General features: G+C 43.7%; 1 protein-coding gene and 2 pseudogenes across 1 annotated transcript in view; 2 read left to right on the top strand and 1 right to left on the bottom strand.

Annotated features, from left to right (window-relative positions):
* The window catches only part of LOC136148257 (interferon omega-1-like), a 107630-nt gene that overhangs the window by 59931 nt on the left and 29122 nt on the right, over nucleotides 1–18577 (top strand). The window lies entirely within an intron of this gene.
* LOC136148715 (interferon alpha-3-like) lies at nucleotides 5128–14533 on the bottom strand (annotated as a pseudogene).
* On the top strand, nucleotides 15289–15877 carry LOC136148714 (interferon omega-1-like; annotated as a pseudogene).

Here is an 18577-nt window from a genome sequence, read left to right as displayed (position 1 = left end):
TTTTAGTCACTAAGTCAGGTCCAACGTTTTGGGACCCCGTGGAATGCAGCATGCCAGGTTTCCCTGTCCTTCAGTACCTCCCAGACTTTGTTCAAACTCATAATCACTTCATGGCAAATAGATGGGGAAACAATGGAAACAGTGACAGACTTTATTTTCTTGGGCTCCAAAATCAGTGCAGATGGTGATTGCAGCTAGGACATTAAAAGACCACTTCTTTTTATACGAATGTGCAATTTAAATTTTTGTGGAGGCCACATCAGAAGAGTAAAAAGAAACAAGTTAATTTGAACAGTATATTTTATTTAACACAGTATATCTACATGTTATCATTTCAACATAAGCCAATATAAACTTATTAATGAGATAGCACATTCTTCTTTTCCATGGTGCCTTCAAAATGCAGGACATACTGTCAGTCATAGTACAGTCAGGCTGGACGAGTCAAGCGCCCAGCTGACCACATGGGGTTGTTGGCTCCATGGTGACCAGCACAGCTCAAGATGGAGGGAGCAGTAGGAAAACAAGATCAAAATTAAAAATCAACCACTTCTTTTTATATGAGCAATTAAAAGTTGGAAGATGACATTGAAAAATGATACCATTGACAATAACATAAAAAGTCTACTACTGAGAAACTGTCATAGCCGGAAGTGCTTAAGAAGAGGTGGCCATTAAAGGTGATGGGGCATCCTAAGTGACATCCCAGAACAGAAAAAGAACATGAGGTTAAAAACTAAGGAGATCTGGGAATTCCCCAGAGATCTAGTGGTTGGGACTGTATGCTTTCAGGTCAGGGGGATTGACTTCCATCCCTGGTCAGAGAACTAAGATCCCACAAGTCTCACAGCAAAAAATCAGAAAATAAATAAAAAATTGCTGCAACCAGAGTCTTTGGGGGTGGGGGAGAGACATTAGGGAGTTCTTAATAAAGTGTAGACTAGTTAATTTTTGTTAATATTTGTAACTGGACTAGGTCTTTGTTGCAGCAGGTGGGCTTTCTCTGTTGGAGCAAGCCTGGGCTGCTCTCTAGTGGAGGTGCTCAGGCTTTGAACCACGGAGCTTTCCCCCGCTGCCGGGTACAGACCCTAGGGCTCGGGCGCAGTAGTTGGGGTGCGCAGGCTGAGTTGCCTCAGAGCATATGTCATCTTCCCTGACCAGGGATGGAAGCCGTGTCCCCTGCATTGACAGGCGGATTCTTAACCACTAGACCACCAGGGACGTCCTACACTTTAATCCTTTTTAATGTAGCATTGACAGGCAAATTACCTTCACTTTTGGCCTCTAAGTACAAGTCTATAATTGAAATTTGATTCAAATTAGATGGCAGAAACTAATGCAAAATAGAAGCTTTCTCTGTTACTTTGAGCTTGTCTTTTTTTCATCTTGATCATTCATAAGGATTAAACAACTTGTCTAATTCGTCTTCTGAGTGAGCAAAAAAGTGTAAGCATGTGATGAGGTGGTCAGCGTCAGTGAGAAGGGAATACAGAGTATACAATAGGAGACTGCCAAGGCCACCTCCTACTGAGACTCACAGTGTCTTTTAGTGAGCAAATAGTTATTTAGCAAAAGTTTCTTAACCACTTCATAAGCAAACAAAAGAAGCAAATGCTGCCAATTGATTGGACTATTTTTAAAGTGTCTCTCAATAAAGTTTTGCTACAGGCTTGATTATATATTTTTCACATTCTTTCTGAGGTTTTTTCCCAACATATTTATTATTTACTGTTGTTGCAAGAATGAATGAAACCGTTTTTTATTACATTTTCTACTTTTAATGGACTAGGTTTTCCTTGCATTTTCATACACAAACATATCAAGATAATTTTGTGTTTTAATCTGGATAACTTTACAAGCACTGTATCTCAAAGTATTTGGTTGGATTTTCAAAATTTTAAATAAATGTATATTGTCTGCAAATAAAAATTTTAAGGGATTGAAAATGTCAAGTGTGATGATCACATAGAGCAATTGCTATTTGGTGTGTAAATTTGTACTTTAAAAAACACTTTGTAGGATTGTTGAAATATGCATAGCCTATGACCTAAAAAGTCCAGCAATCACCCTGGAAAAAAATCAAGTGAATCTCCCTCAGGATATAAGTAAAGAATATTTATACCAGCACTATTCATAATAGTACCAAACACAAAACGAACTAAATATCCCTTAAAATGGCATCAACAAATAAATTATCTATGCTTGTAATAGGTTTGTTAATAACACAATGTAAGAAGCACAATGTTTGCACAAACATAGTAGTGAGTAAGAAAAACTCAACACAAAAGAAAACACATGCCATTTGTATAAATGTGTACAAAATTTAAAAATAGGCCAACCTAAACTGGAGACATTTTGCCTGTGCAGCTTCAGGACCACAATGCAAAGTCCATCTCCAGCTTGAGGCAAGAGCGTGTCTTCGCATCTTCCAGCTGCGGCCCGGCTCACGCCCTCTCGCAGGACCTGAGGCTGACTCTGCCCAGGCCAGGGTTGCCCTGTGCTCACAGCCGACAGCTGTGGGCCAGCGCCCCTCCTCAGCCTCCCACCGGGTGTGGGGATGGACAATGTGCAGAGAGATCTAAGTGCCCTAATTGAAGTCGTCTCTCTTCTCCTTTCTCACACCCTGGACATCTTGTCACAGGCCTTGGATAGACTCATTGCCCATTTTTTTTCTTGCTCACTTCAGGATGCAGCTGGAACTAGGTACTTGGCTGAAGCCCTCTCTGCCTAGCTCTCCTAAATCCTCCAGAACATATCCAACCAGAGGATCCTCCACCTGCACCCCTGTCACTCTCAGAACGCTCCCATCAGAAGGTCGATGGCCCAGGAACAGTCGGGAGCAGCCCATGACTTGTTTTCACTGCTTGTTGCCAGGTCCCGCTGCTGCTGGACAGACTGGCCCTTTCAGAACATGCCTGTCTGCATCAAGGCTGCATTAACTTCAGATCGTAGCCCGTTCTCTGAGCTGGACTTTAACTCTCAGAATCTCTGTCAGGGGTGCAGCGAGTCAGGCCAACCTGTTTGAGAAAACAGTTAAAAGGACAACACATTGGCTGCAGCTGCTGAACAAGCCTCAGAGGCCGCCCTCTGCTGACACATGAGCAAGTCCCACTGTGTGGGTTCTGGGTTAATTTCCTGTCTCTGAGGCAGTTTCTGAATCTTCCTTAAAGTGAAACAGCCCAAAGCACAGCGCTCTACGTACTTAAAATGGACAAGTGACTTGAGTTTTGTTACATCATCAGAGAATGTGTAATGAACCCCAGAAGGCAAAAATAGCTACGAAGCTGATGCAACAAGTGAAAAGGAAACTAAATGCAAGCTGCCAAACGGGATTTCAGGATCCAGACTGGGAATCCCCTCTGGCCTGACCTCCTGGCTGGGTTGAGTGCACAGCGCAGGGCATCCTCCTGACTGTCTCCCAGACGCCTGTGTCTTCCTGGCTGAAACTCTGAGCTCCTAAACTCCAGGGAGAACCAAGAATCCAGTGAGGGTGGGGGTGAGTCCTTGTAGACAGCTGGGCTGTGTGCCACGTAGGAATGTTTCTCTCTAGAACTCTGGGTATTGTTGCAAGAGACTTGGCCTCATCTTCACCGTGAATGGCTATTTCTCCTCTCGCTGTGCAGTGGGGAGCTGCAGGAATCTGTCTCTGAACAGCTCTCTGGGAACTGCCTCATCTTCCTGACCACAGACCCAGAATGTCAGAAAATATTCTAACCAGATTCAAATAGAAGGGTTAATGTAAGGAGCACTTGGGAAGTGTCTAGTACCATTCTGAGCATGTTCTATGAATTAAAGCAATTAATCTTAACCACATTATCATGGTGTGGTTTTATGAGTATCTTAGTTTTGCAGTTAAGACTTTTTTTTTTATTTCATAATAACTTTTTTTTTCCCAGTGGGTTTTGTCATACATTGATATGAATCAGTCATAGAATTTTGCAGTTAAGACTTAATGCACCAATTTATAGCTAGGCAGTCTATTTTTATGTACTAATAAAGAAAAATCTTAAAGATCTATTTGCAAGTAAATACAAATAAACGAGAAACTGAAGTATATGAAAAATTGATATTTATGTGATATACATTAGTATGTCTATGTCCATATGTATAGATTTATTAACTCCATATAAAAATGTCTGGAAGGATGCCCATTTAATTGTTAACAGTATAGGATTAGAGTGCATCCTCCTAGATGTCAAGCGTAGGCATTCCTTTGTGTGAATTATTTAAAAGTTTAACAATGACATGTGTGGTTCATATATTTAGATAAGCTTAAGAAACGCTCTTACTTCTTTAGAGTCACATTTATCATGGCAGCTGCTGGTTCTCACATCTCTGAGCTGTCTCTGTAATCCGCAGCCTGCCTTGTTCTTCTTGCCTCCATTTGAACAGCTTGTAAGACTTTTTTCTCAGGAGTGGCCAAGTGTGGAAAACTTACTCTCCTTTCCACATCCTACTCCAGGATCCTAGATTCCACATATGCAGATTGACCTCCCATGATGTATGTGGTTCTCCACTAATCCTTGAAGGCGCTTCGGTTTTTAAAGGCCCCAAGCAGGCAACTGTGTACATGACCTGGGCATTTCTTCACCCATTTCCCTCCATCCTCTAATCTATGTCTCAAGAATCACATTGAATCCATCCTCAAAATGTCACCAAAAGTGGGTAACCCCGTTCGCACTTTATTCAGGTGACTTCAGTATAGGTTTATCCTCAAGGATCATCTTTGGGTTAGATTTCAGTCAAAGGTGTGTGCAAGTCAATTTGTTTATTTCAAATTACTTTTATTTTCTCTACTGAGAAACAAGAATAGTCTTATACAATATAGTACAAAGCAAATATCTTATGAATGATAAAGATTTAAATGATATGAAGGGCCTAAATATTTCCAATAATTTAAATAAATAAATAAATATTACAACTTTTTAAGATATGGAAAATGGATTCTGAAATCTGTTTTAAACAGTTACGGTAAGAAAACATTTAACATATATTTAAATAATGCCATATATTAGCTATCACTTATATTTCTTCTGACACAAAAATAGAGTTAAAGGTTGCACTTTGAGTCTTAGAAAATAGCCATTTAGTTGACCAGATGAACTGTTTTCAGATTCAACGTCTTCTTTATTTCCTGAGTTTCCCAATGAGCTTGTTGGCCAAGACCAAGCTCCTTCTGATTTCCACGCTGACAACCTCCCAGGCACAGCAGCTGTTTCTTTCTCTTTGAGATACACACTGATTCACTGGAAGTAACTCTTTCCAGCCAATCTGGAGTTCTCACTCCCTAGAGGTGACTGTTCCGTCGACCTTCCCTCCCTCAGACACGTGTCCAGCTCCTCCAGCTGCTGATCAAGTCCCTCGAGGAATCTGTCCAGGAGGCTCTCGTCCCGACCTGCAGAGGAGACCGAGGTGCTGAAGAGCTGGAAGGTCAGCTGGAGCAACCCGTGCACAGTAGCTGTGGCTTCTGTCTTCTCAGCCTGGCCCGTCCTCCAGGGTCTGAGGAGATCTGGTCAGTCCTGTCCCTCAGACAGGACACGATGGACACTCTCTCCATCTGACTCCAGCGTGTGAAGCTTTCCAGATTGCCGTGGCTCGCAAGCAGCTCGCAGCCCAGAGAGCACGCGGGGCTGGAGCAGAGCATCCCCAGAGCCAGCAGCAGAGAGACGGGAGGGCCACGGGGACGCTGGGGGCTCTGCAGGGCTACCTGGAGGGAGGGCTAGGCAAGTTCTGAGGACTTGGGGTGATGGGTGGCTCTTAAAGAGTGAGCAGAGAAACTTTCCTTTTCTGGGCTTTTCCACATTTTGCCCATTCCTTTCTTTTTCTACTCTTTGTAATGAAATGAATTATAAATGCTCATTTTTGCCATGAGTACCTGGGGTGGGGGACATCAAATTTTGCCTTCCACTGTGGTTGATAGCTACACAGCCATCTATTATGCTTCTCACACCTGTTAGCTGTTCTTGGGGAGAAGAGTTTGGTGAAATTCAGAGAAGGCAGAAATATTCATACTATATATATATATATATATATATATATATATATATATATGGTGGCTTTTCCAGGTCACCAAGAAATATTCAGTATAAAAAGAGCTTATAAGAGGAACATTTTGATTTCTCTTCTTTTTTCTTTATTTACCCTTTTCCCCTTTCTTTAAAATATTTTCCTGTGTGTATGTACCTTTCCGATATCACCTGAGTTGGACTTAAGCTCACTGGAGACATTATAGGGAACAGTATCACTGATGTCATTTGTTAAAAATGAATTATGTTGCAACTATAATCTGCAAGGCACTTTTTAAGGTGCTGATTGTCCTAAAAAATTCAAGTTTGCCTGTGTTTATTTCTCTTTCTCCTCTACCACTACAATATTTCACAGGAAACTTTGCTTCAGTCACTGTGTGATAATACAGATAATCTCATCTCCTTAGATATTTCACTGGGAAGTGATAACCTACTCATACACTCAGGGACACTGAGGTTGCAATTATATTCAAACCCTGTAATGACATGTCTTTACCAATTCTGTAAGGTACAGATAATTTTTAAGAATATTAATGGCAGAAGATTTTACAGGCGGCCTCTCAGCTAAGTGTTGTTAATAAACATTTCATTAATTTTCACAGCTTCCCTATGAGATAATTACTATAATTATTGACATGTTTGCAAATAAGGAAACTGAAAACTCAGAGAGATTACTTAACTTGCAAACAGTCAGGATTACCTGCATAAGTGGTACTTGACCACTAAACTATTCTGCCTCCATGTTATTCCTCATTAACCTTACACATTCTCCTTTAGCTACACTGCATACAATTGTAATTAAGTAATCCATCTAACTATGTAACATTTGACTGCCCTGAGAGACTGTAAGCTCCCTAAAGGCAGTAATGCCACATGTGGAGTATCAGCAAGGTGTCTGTCCCAGAGGAAGTGCATGGAGGGTTCTCTGTCCCATTGTTGTTCGTTACCGAGGCATATCCGACTCTCTTGATCCCATGGACTACGGCACACCAGGCTTCCCTGTCCTCCTCTATCAGTCAGACTTTGTTCAAATTCACATCCATTGAATCAGTGATGGGATTCCATCATCTCATCCTTTGCCGCCCCCTTCTCTTCCTGCTCTCAATCTTTCCCAGCACTGGGATCTTTTCCAATGGGTGGGCTCTTCCCATCAGGTGGCCAAAGTGTTGGAGCTTCAGCTCTGTCCCAGAGCCAGTTCTAACAAAACCATACACACGAAAGCTTTAGTAGACTTAGTATTTGAAGCTTGTTTCAGAAAATGACAATCTTCTGAAAACATAGATAGTAAGAGTAATTTAAATGGTTTTTTTAACCTTGTGGATAATTTCTCATAATATCTCAGATGGGAGCAGGGACTCTCAAAGATGTTGCTAAATTGCCATAGTCAGTCAGGCTCCTCCTGTACATCTCAGCCAAACACCATTTCCGATGTAGGACTGGAACTTAGCAAGTTCAAAGGGAACTGTGTACTCTTCATTTGTAGTGTAATGATTATAATGTCCCTGGAATGAGTGAATGGCACTTTTGTGACAAACAATAGGAATTGGAGAGGAAGAACTTACTAAGTATCCTTCCATGATAGGAAGCACATAGTCAGAGCAGCCAGCTCAGTCCAGAGCTTTAGACAGTGGACATGGGGGCACGATTGTCTGGTTTGATGTCACAGCTCCAGCCTGCACTGGCTATGTGACCTTCAGCACTCCAGTTTTCTCCTTTTATTTGGAACTGATAATCAAGTCTGTTTCACTGGCTAGCTGTGAAGACTGTAGGATGTAACGTACTTCTGACAATACCTGGACGTATAAGCATTCAGTATCTGTTAGCTGTTCCCACGAGGCAGAAAATTCACACATCCAACTATGGAAACTGGATAGAATTTCATTGAGATGACCTGCTTCCCTTCCTTTAATTCTCAGCTCACTGGTCAACATTATTATATCTAATCTCATCTCTTGTGTGAACATGACTTCCTGTCCAAATCACTTACATCTAGCAGCTCCAGGTGTCAGGCGAGTATATGCTCCTCGGTTCTTTGTCTCGTCACAACAATAATTTGGAGTGACAGTCATTGAAGACCCCTCGGTGGGTCACAGCTCTTGGGTCTTGGGCAGACCAGAGTTATAGCTCTTAAATAAATCAGTGTTACGGCTCAGTGTTACAGTTCTATTTTATTTAGATAATAGCAGGAAAATCCATCTTCGAGGCTTGAGGACAGGTCGACCCAAAGACTCGAAGAGAAGAGCACCCCATCGCGTGGGAGAGAGAGAGAGAGAAGAGGGCTTTGCCTCCTCTTTTATATGTTTCTCTGTCCCTGGGCCTGTCTTATGTAAATTGGGCCAGCCAGGAGTGTTGTTTGTTTTACCTGAGGTTCTCTCTCCGGTCCTCAGACCTTCCTTGTTTTGTTTTCGCGGGCTTTTCCCTTCCAGGTCTTTTAGCCACCGCCATTCTGGACTCCTTTTCCATATTCTAACTACCTAACATTCCCCCCTCAAGAGATGGGAGGCCCAATTCTTGGGAATAGGGGCGTCGATGTCTCTTTGGCTACTTCCTGCTGAACTGGGACAACGAGGGGCATTGGGCCTCCCCCTCTTGCTAGTCTCAGGCCTCAGAGTCCTTATAGCAGTGTCCATCTAAGGGTGACTGATGTTTTCCATGGTTGGCTGTAGTTCTATATCTTTGTTGAACTGGCACTGCATGTCATAGCTTGACCTGGGCAGAGACAAGACAGGTTAGACAATTGACAGTACATAAGCAGCATCAGTATGGTGTAACAAGGACTAGTAGGGGCATTAGTCGATTTTAAATTTACATCACCTGGATGGTTCAAGTCACTGCTTGTTCAGAGATCAGAAGATCTATCTCCTGTCTGTTTTGCGGTATAATGTCTACCAAGCTCTGTTGGCTCTTTAGAGCTGTCTTGAGAAATCTTATCCCCAAAGACCAGATTTTGGGGTCGTTTATTAGAATGGCACTCATTTCTGTCCTGAATAGGTATCTGAGATCTCCCAGGGGCTCACAGGTGTATTGAGTGTCCTCTTCTGTTTTCTTCCACGGCTTGACTCGTGAGTAGTGAATCCAGGAGTCATGTCCTGGCACCTTGACCGCTGTGGGAGTAGAAAGTGTTACAGGGTGGGGGCCCTTCCATGTGGGCTGGAGTTGAGCCTTTGGGGACCCATCTTTCCAGACTTTAGTTAGGACTTGAGTCCCTGGAGCATATAGTGGTGACTCCTTAGAACCTTTTAGGTCCTGGTTCATACCCACAAGCGTATATCCTGTTGGAATTGCCCAATGGCCATGGTATAAGACTGGATGGTCTGAACCTCTGGATCTAGGAAGAGGTCATTGACATAAACAAAAGGTCTCCCATATAGCATCTCATAACGACTAAAACCAACCTGTTCCTTAGGGGCAATATGGGTACAGAGGAGCGCTATTGGTAAAGCCTCCTTCCATCCCAGGGAGGTCTCTTGGGTTATCTTTTTTTATCGCTGATTTTAAGAATTGGTTGGCTCTTTCTGCTTTTCCTGAAGACTGAGGCCTCCAGGCACAATGGAGATAATAAGTAATGCCCAATGCTTTAGAGACTCCTTGAGTGATCTTAGAAGTAAATGATGTCCCATTGTCCCTTTGTAATGACCTGGGCAGACCAAACCTTGGAATGATTTCATGGAGCAGTTTTTTTTACCACCTCCCTAGCCTTCTGAATCTGGGTGGGAAAGCCTTGAATCCATCCTGTGAATGTATCTATCATGACTAATAGGTATTTATACCCTTGAGAAACTGTCATCTGGGTGAAGTCCATCTGCCAGTCCTCTCCTGGATAGGCCCCACGTCGTTGGACAGGCTGGGTCAGCTGGGGTCTTCAAGCTCCTTGGGGGTTGTTTAATTGGCAAGTGGGACAAGAGGAGGCCACTTGTCTTATGGTTGTTTGGAAGCCTGTTCCTCTGAAAGAACTTTCCAGTGATCTTTGGAGGGCCTCTTCTCCTAAATGAGTGGTGGCGTGTAAGGAGTTAACCAACTTCCATTGGAGATTCCCAGGCAGAAAAAGGAGCCCCTCCTTTTGGAACCACCCCATATGATCTTCTTGAAAGCCCTCATTTTTAGCTTTAAGAGTCTCACCTTCAGTATATGAAGGAGTTTCTGGCAAATTCGTCTGTGGAACTAAGGTGGCAACCCCTATTAGATCATGGTTCTGTAATGCTGTTCTCTTAGCTGCCTGCTCAGCTGCTTGGTCCCCTCGTGCCACTTCAGTGCTCCCTTTTTGGTTTCCTTTACAGTGGCAGACTGAAACCTCAGTGGGCAGATGGACTGCCTCCAAGAGTCTAAGGATTTGATCACCATATTTGATTGGGGACCCTCGGGTGGTCAAATGGCCCCTTTCTTCCCAAATAGCTGCATGTGCATGTAGCACGAAAGGCATACTTGGAGTCAGTATAAATGGCTATTCTTTTTCCTTTTCCCAGCTCTAAAACTTGAATCAGGGCTATGAGCTCAGCTAATTGGACTGAAGTACCTTGTGGCAGAGGCTTAGCCTCTATGATCTCAAAATTGGAGACTACTTAATATTCGGCTCTTATTTTTCCATCCAAGACAAAACTGCTTCTGTCAGTGTATCACATTTCCTCAGGATTGGTCAAAGGATCTTCTGACAATCCCTCTTGGGGTTTTGTCCAGTGGTCCAAGGTTTCTAGACAGGAGTGAAAGGGCAGAGAGCCCTCGTGGTAGGCAGGAGGGTGGCTGGGTTAAGAACCTCACAAGGGGATATAGTGAGGCCTAGATTTTCCATCTGTATTGCTTGATATCTGAGGATTCTCTGATCAGACATCCATAAATGTCCTCTCCCATTTAGGAGTTGTTTTACTTGGTGGCTGGTAAAAATAGTTAGTTTGCCCCCAAAGGAGAGTTTTAAAACATCTTCTATAGTGATTGCAATAGCTGCAAGATTTTGAAGGCACGGGGCCCAGCCTTGGGCAGTTGGATCAAGTCTCTTGGATAAGTGAGCTACAGGCTGGGGCTCAGATCCCAATCTTTGAGTTGACACTCCCAAGGCTATACCCTCTCTTTCATGGACATAAAGTTGGAATGCTTTTTTTGGATCTGGCAACCTCAAGGCAGGTGCCTGAGTTAAGGCCTGTTTTAGTGTAGCCTCTGCCTTCTTTTGAGGAGTTCCCCACATTAGTGGGATTGAATCATCTCGTCCCTTTAAACTTTTACATAAGGGCTGGGCAATTAGACCATAATTGGGTATCCAGATTCTACAGTACCCAGTTAGCCCCAGGAAAGCCCACAATTGTTTTTGAGTCGTGGGGGAGGGCAACTGGCGGATTTCCTGTACCTGACCAGAGGACAGCCTCCCAGACTGTGTAATCTGAACTCCCAGGTATGTGACCTTTGTCTCGACCATCTGTGCCTTAGCACAGGAGACTTTGTAACCTGAATTGCATGTTGTTAGGCACTTTTCTCATCCGGAGAGCAGATTAGTAGGTCATCTACATATTGTAATATTTTCCCATTAGTTCCCAGGTCCAGATCTAGGAGATCCCAGCTAAGGGCCTGTCCAAACAAGTGGGGGCTATCTCTGAACCCCTGAGATAATCCTGTCCAAGTCATCTGTTGGTGTTTTTCTCCTGGGGCCTCCCAGCCAAAGGCAAAAAGATATTGGGATTCTTTAGTCAGTGGTATGCAAAAAAATGCATCTTTGAGATCCAAGACTGTAAACCACTTGACACTGGGTGGGATTTCTCCCAGATTACATAGGGATTGGGACTGTGGGATGGAGGGGGACTACAGCTTCATTTATGATCCAGAGATCTTGAACCATTCACCAGGTTCCGTCCTTTTTCTTTACTGAGAGAATTGGGGTGTTACATGGAGAACTGGTGGGGACCAATAGCCCACAAGCAAGGAATTTATTTATTAAAGGCAGCAGTCCCTCCCGAGCCTCTCTTTTGAGAGGATATTGTTTCCGGTTAGGAAACCTAGTGGGATCTCGGAGGACAGTGATGACCGGTTCAGCTTGGTGGGCTCGTCCAGGAATCCCCGGTCCCACACCTGGGGGTTAATTTTGTCCTTCCATAGTCTTTGTTCTCTCTCTGTTGGAGGTGTAATGAGTTCCTCAGTAGTAACCAGAAGCTGTAGGGCCCTAGGTGCTGAAAAGCTCCCCATCACAAGGGTGGTCCCCAGTTTAGTGAGTATGTCTCTTCCCATTAAGGGAGTAGGACACTCAGGGACCACCAGAAACTGGTGGGAGGATATCTGTCCATCCCAGCAACAAAGAAGTGCTTGGGTGAATCTTCTTCGGGCTCAGGTCCCGGGAGAAAGAGCTGAAAGAAAAGAGGAAAAAAGTGGGAAAAACGTGCCAAGGAATACCCTTCATAGCCTGCTGGAAAATTTGCTAAATATCTGACCGGTGCTCACAGTTTTCATTGGCCTGATTCTTGGTAGAGAAGAGTAGGGACAGAAGAACCCCCACCGACTTGGGTAACCGCTACTGGGGCCCAGCAGATAGTGCCTTTGGGACATACCGAAGAGAAGCCTCTCCAGAGTCCCTCGATTGCGTCCATTGCCACCTGCCTGTTCGTGGGGGGTTCAAGGAAATAAGAAGCGAGAGATGTAATTGTTAGGCACGTCCTTCCAGCTATAGGAGCGAGGACCTCCTACCTTAACCGGAGGTCTTCTGGAATCTGAGGCTGAGCCGCGAGGGCTTTCTGCTGAGTTCGTTTTTCGTTGCCCCGGTTTCCAGCACTATGGGCCTTCCCCTGCGCTGGGTTTTCTTCACGTTCCGCCTATACCGCAGGAGCTTCGCCGAGTTGGGCTCCTGCTGCGCTTGGCCTCTTCCGCGTGGAGGTTGTTTCAGCCAGGTTAAACCCGAGTCACGGCACCATAGATGTCAGGCGAGTGTATGATCGTCGGTTATTTGTCTCGTCACAACAAAAATTTGGAGTGACAGACATTGAAGCCCCCTCGGTGGGTCACAGCTCTCTGGTCTTGGACAGACCGTGTTACAGCTCTTAAATAAATCAGTGTCCCAGCTCAGTGTTACAACTCTATTTATTTAGATAATAGCAGGAAAATGCGTCTTTGAGGTGTGAGGGTACGTCAACCCAAAGACTCGAAGAGAAGAGCGCCCCATCGCGCGGGAGAGAGAGAGAGAGAAGAGGGCTTTGCCTCCTCTTTTATATGTTTCTCTGTCCCTGGACCTGTCTTATGTAAATTGGGCCAGCCTGGAGTGTAGTTTGTTTTTCCTGAGGTTCTCGCTCCAGTCCTCGGAACTTCCTTGTTTTATTTTCGTGGGCTTTTCCCTTCCAGGTCTTTTAGCCACCGCCATTCTGGACTCCTTTTCCCTATTCTAACTACCTAACACAGGTAATAGCTGACCTCTCACATGTGAATAAAATAACCGCCCAGTCTGTACCCCAGTCTCTTTTCACGAGTTAATAGGTTTACATCCTCAGAATCCAATAACGTCCATGAAGAGTGAGTAATGTAAACAGACAAATAAAGATAAATAGATACTGGGATTTAGCAAATTGACAACTAGCCCCTTAGGTAACACTCTGCCTAGAGCCTGCTCCCTCCTCTGGCTCTTTCTGCGGCTAAGCAGTCTCACGTGGGCTGGTCTGAAATCTGTCACTCTGTGGAGCTCTTCATCCCCATTTGTGTAGTTAAGTGACATTTTGTCATTTGGACGGAGAAGAGGTCTGTATAGTTTTGTCAATTACATCGTTTACTTTCCTTTTACCTTTGTGCATGACTTTTTTATTAACTGCTTATTTGTACTTTCCAGGAATGCTCGATGACAGCGGAAAGTTTTGATTTCTTGAAAATTCACAGAGGAAATATATTGCCTCTTCTTTTCATTTATGTTTTCTGTTCCTTTTTGTTGCAACAAACCTCAAAGTGGAAAGAGAAATGATTGCAGGAGCATTAGCACAGCTTTTACAAACTGAAATACAAAGAAGAGGTAGCAATATGAAAATTATACAAAAGTAGCAGAGAAAAAGTGGGTTGCTTGGACATGGCAAGGACAGTGGCCTGGGCTAAAACAGGCGGCCGGAAAGCAGCAAAGACACATTGAACCACTTGAACACCTGGACGGGAGTGGCGGTTATACTTTATTTTCATGAGAGTGACTTTGGAGGATTAATCATCTTGGTATAGGCTTAGTGTGTAGCCAGGGAGGGTTAATTTTGGATTTACACTGGATCTGCTTCTGTGACTTTAAGTCTTTGTGTTATTGTTAACATACCTAATGGCCTGCCTCAGGGAGATAACCTGACACCGCTCACCGGTGAAGGACTGTGACTCTGTGTGGGGCAATGGAAGGGGCAGCCTACTTGGCTACTTACCAGGCGGCCCAGAAATTCACATTTGGGAAGGGCAGAATCAGATAGATGTGGCATCTTTGTGTGTTTTCACGACGTGAGATATTCCATTTCACACTCCCCATGAAATGACTGTAAGGAACTGCAACTAACACGTCCCCCTACCTGAGGCTTGCTTGCCATTCTGGGAGTTATCTGCAGGAATGTAAAGGTCTTTTTGCTTTGTTTCCTCACCTCCCCTCACCTCTGATTCATAAAAGAATCTGACATCCAGGTCCAGACAAGACGGTTTTTTTGAGGCTCTAGTCTTCCATCTTTTCAGTCCGCCTGTTCCCAATAAATTCCCTTCCTATCCCCATACCTCATCTTGGATTCATTAATTTATCTTGTGGCAAGTAGAGCAACTTGGACTCTGTAAAAAATCCAGCAGATTGATTTATACTTAATGAGTGCTTAGTAATTTTCTCAATTATGGAGTGTAAATAACACCAAATTTGACAAATTAAAAGTTTTGCCACAGAGAATAAGGTGAGGTCCATGCATGTAAAGCTCAGATTTCTTTCACATCTGATCAACTCTTTCAAGAGGAATATGGAGAGGCAGGCAAAAGAAGGTATTAAAAAGAAGTGTAACAAAGTTTCCTTAAAAATTAATTGTAGCATCAGGAAGAAAGATCCAGTAACTCTTAATATATCATTAGTTCAAAGTTGTTGAGATGACAAGCATTCCATTGAATTAGAAAATCTACTTCTTTAATGAATAAGTTTTACTTCGACTGTAAGATTACAGAAGAGTGGAAACTCATGACAGCTTTCCAGGCCTTTAAAGTAAAAGGCAAGCCCAAAATGAGGTGATGCATGGATCTGGGTAAATTCAGAATATGAAAACATGGGGACTTAGTATTTAAGAAGCACACAATAGGATATCTTTAGATGAAGATGAATCAAAGCTCACAATCGATCTACTCAACCAGAAAGCTTCCTTGTGGTACTGAGCAATGGTTCTTCATCTCTTCAATGATGACAGTGATGATGCTCGTCTCTAACCCCATCTCCTCCTCTGAGTCCATGACTGCCTCAGAGCCTTGACTTGGAAAAGCAGGAGACCTTCACACATGTAGATCAAATAAGCACATTCTCTCTCTTTCCTGTCTGGGGTACAGGAATGTCTTCAGATTCCCTCAGGAGCAGGTGCATGGCGTCCAACTCCAGGAGGCCCCGGTCACCTGTGCTCCACGAGATGCTCCAGCAGAGCTTCAACCTCTCCCACACAGAGCGCTCCTCTGCTGCCTGGGACACCACCCTCCTGGAGCAGATCCGCACTGGACTCCTTCAGCAGCTGGACGACCTGGACGCCTGCCTGGGGCAGGTGATGGGAGAGGAAGACTCTGCCCTGGGAAGGACGGGCCCCACGCTGGCCATGAAGAGGTACTTCCAGGGCATCCATGTCTACCTGCAACAGAAGGGATACAGCGACTGTGCCTGGGAAAGTGTCAGAGTGAAAATCATGAGGCGCTTTCTGTGTTAACAGGCTCCTAAGAAAACTCAGGAAGTAAGAAGAAACCTGATTCTCAGTGACTTGTGCCCTAGTTCAGACTCTTCATTGTTCAGTCATTTCCAAAAATCTGATTTCTGCCTCAGCTATGAAATAGTTTGAGTGACTCTTGGTATCGGCACTAAGGTTGAGCATATCGACATCCAACTGCTTTTAGAATTAGAGGAAATATATCTGATGCCTTCTGGCTGAATCTTATGGAATAACATGTTTTTGTATGAATGTAATTCAGTTTTACATTGACTTATTTTATGGTCCTTGCATTTATATATCCTATTTATAACATAAAAATATATCATTTTCTTTAAAACAAATGTACCTTTATTTTCCTCATGACATTTATTTGAGGACATGTTTCTTCCTGTTCCTTTTGACTCTTTTCCCAATGTCCTAAGGCTGTAAACTACATATAGCAAGATGACGTGCAGTTCATTCATTTATCTGTTGGCCTTGTGGAGAGAGTCTTGAGTATGAGAGGCAGAGGCCCTGACCTTACAGAGCTCACACTGGAGCAAGGACATTGTCATGAAAGAAGTAGGTATAAGGTCATAGGTATTTACACATGGGCCCTGGGCTCCAGAGGAGAAGTATCAGATGCTGATGGCAGGAAGTATCTTGGGAAGCTCATTGACCACCTTCAGTCTCCCCAGGGAAGTAATCTGAAGTATGAGACATGAAGAATGAGGAGGAATTTGTCAGGTAACTCATGAAGAGCAGAATTAGGAAAAAACAACACAATACCAAGCATAGCAGACAGAGTGTCTCTGCAGCAGGAATGGCTCTGTTCCGTTTTCAGATTTGAGCAAGACCAGAGTCGGTAGACTGTACTGATGCATGTAGGGTCCAGCATGGCATGACTCTGGAGATATGGAAAAGGGCCCAGTGATAGGCTTTTGAAGGATGTTAGATTTTATCTAAAGAACCAAGGAAATTACTTGTGAATTTAAAGCTACAGAGCAAATCTGCCCAGAGCAGGTGAAGGAAATTCATGAAACCAGCAGTTCTCAAAGTGCAGTATGTGGGCCCCTGCAGATCCCTAGGATGCTCTATAGAGATTCATGAGGTAAAATTCCTATGATAATGATATCCAGGCTTATTTGTCATTTTTACCACATTGACAACTTCTATTGGTCGTGCAAATATGATTCTGGCTAAGACTGCTGGTGCCTTCAGTTCAGTTCAGATCACTCAGTCGTGTCCGACTTTTTGCAGCCCCTTGGACCACAGCATGCCAGGCCTCCCTGTCCATAACCAACTCCCAGAGTTTACCCAAAGTCATGTCCATTGAGTCAGTGATGCCATCCAACCATCTCATCCTCTGTCATCCCCTTCTCCTCCTGGCTTCAATCTTTCCCAGCATCAGGGTCTTTTCAAAGGGGTCAGCTCTTCACATCAGGGGGACGAATTATTGGAGTTTCAGCTTCAACATCGGTCTTTCCAGTGAACACCCAAGACTGATCTCTTTTAGGTTGGACTGGTTTGATCTCCTTGCAGTCCAAGGGACTCTCAAGGGTCTTCTCCAAACCACAGTTCAAGAGCATCAATTTTTTGGTGCTCAGCTTTCTTTATATTCTAGCTCTCACATCCTTACATGACTACTGGAAAAACCATAGCTTTGACTAGACTGACTTTGTTGGTAGTGTAATGTCTCTGCATTTTAATATGCTGTCTAGGTTGCTTATAACTTTCTTTCCAGAGAGTAAGCATCTTTTAATTTCATGGGTGCAATCACCATCTGCAGTGATTTTGGAGCCCAGGAAAATAAAGTCAGCCCCTGTTTCCACTGTTTCCCTGTCTATTTGCCATGAAGTGATGGGACCAGATGCCATGGTCTTAGTTTTCTGAAAGTTGAGCTTTAAGCCAACATTTTCACTCTCTGCTTTCACTTTCATCATGAGGCTCTTTAGCTCTTCTTCTCTTTCTGCCATAAGGGTGGTTTCATCTGCATATCTGGGGTTATTGATATTTCTCCAGGCAATCTTCATTCCAGCTTGTGCTTCTTCCAGCCCAGTGTTTCTCATGAGGTACTCAGCATGTAAGTTAAATAAGCAGGGTGACAATATACAGCCTTGATGTACTCCTTTTCCTACTTGGAACCAGTCTTTTGTTCCATGTCCAATTCTAACTGTTCCTTCCTGACCTGCATATAGATTTCTCAAGAGGCAGGTCAAGTAGTCTGGTATTCCCATCTCTTTCAGACGTTTCTACAGTTTAATGTGATCCAGACAGTCAAAGCCTTTGGCATAGTCAATAAAGCAGAAGTAGATGTTTTTCTGGAACTCTCTTGCTGTTTTGATGAGCCAGCGGATGTTGGCAATTTGATCTCTGGTTCCTCTGCCTTTTCTAAAACCAGCTTGGTCATTTGGAAGTTCATGGTTCATTAATTGCTAAAGCCTGGCTTGGAGAATTTTGAGCATTACTTCACTGGCGTGTGAGATGAGTGCAATTGTGCAGTAGTTTGAGCATTTTTTGGCATTACCTTTCTTCGGGGTTGGAATGAAAACTGATCTTTTCCAGTCCTGTGGCCATTGCTGAGTTTTCCAAATTTGCTGGCATATTGAGTGCAGCTCTTTTACAGAATCATCTTTTAGGACTTGAAATAGCTCAATGGGATTGCCATCGCCTCCACTAGCTTTGGTTGTAACGATGCTTTCTAAGGCCTACTCGACTTCA

The sequence above is a fragment of the Muntiacus reevesi genome, chromosome 17 (genome assembly GCF_963930625.1).
Source record: "Muntiacus reevesi chromosome 17, mMunRee1.1, whole genome shotgun sequence".
Taxonomy (NCBI): domain Eukaryota; kingdom Metazoa; phylum Chordata; class Mammalia; order Artiodactyla; family Cervidae; genus Muntiacus; species Muntiacus reevesi.
This window is presented reverse-complemented; position numbering and strand designations above follow the sequence as displayed.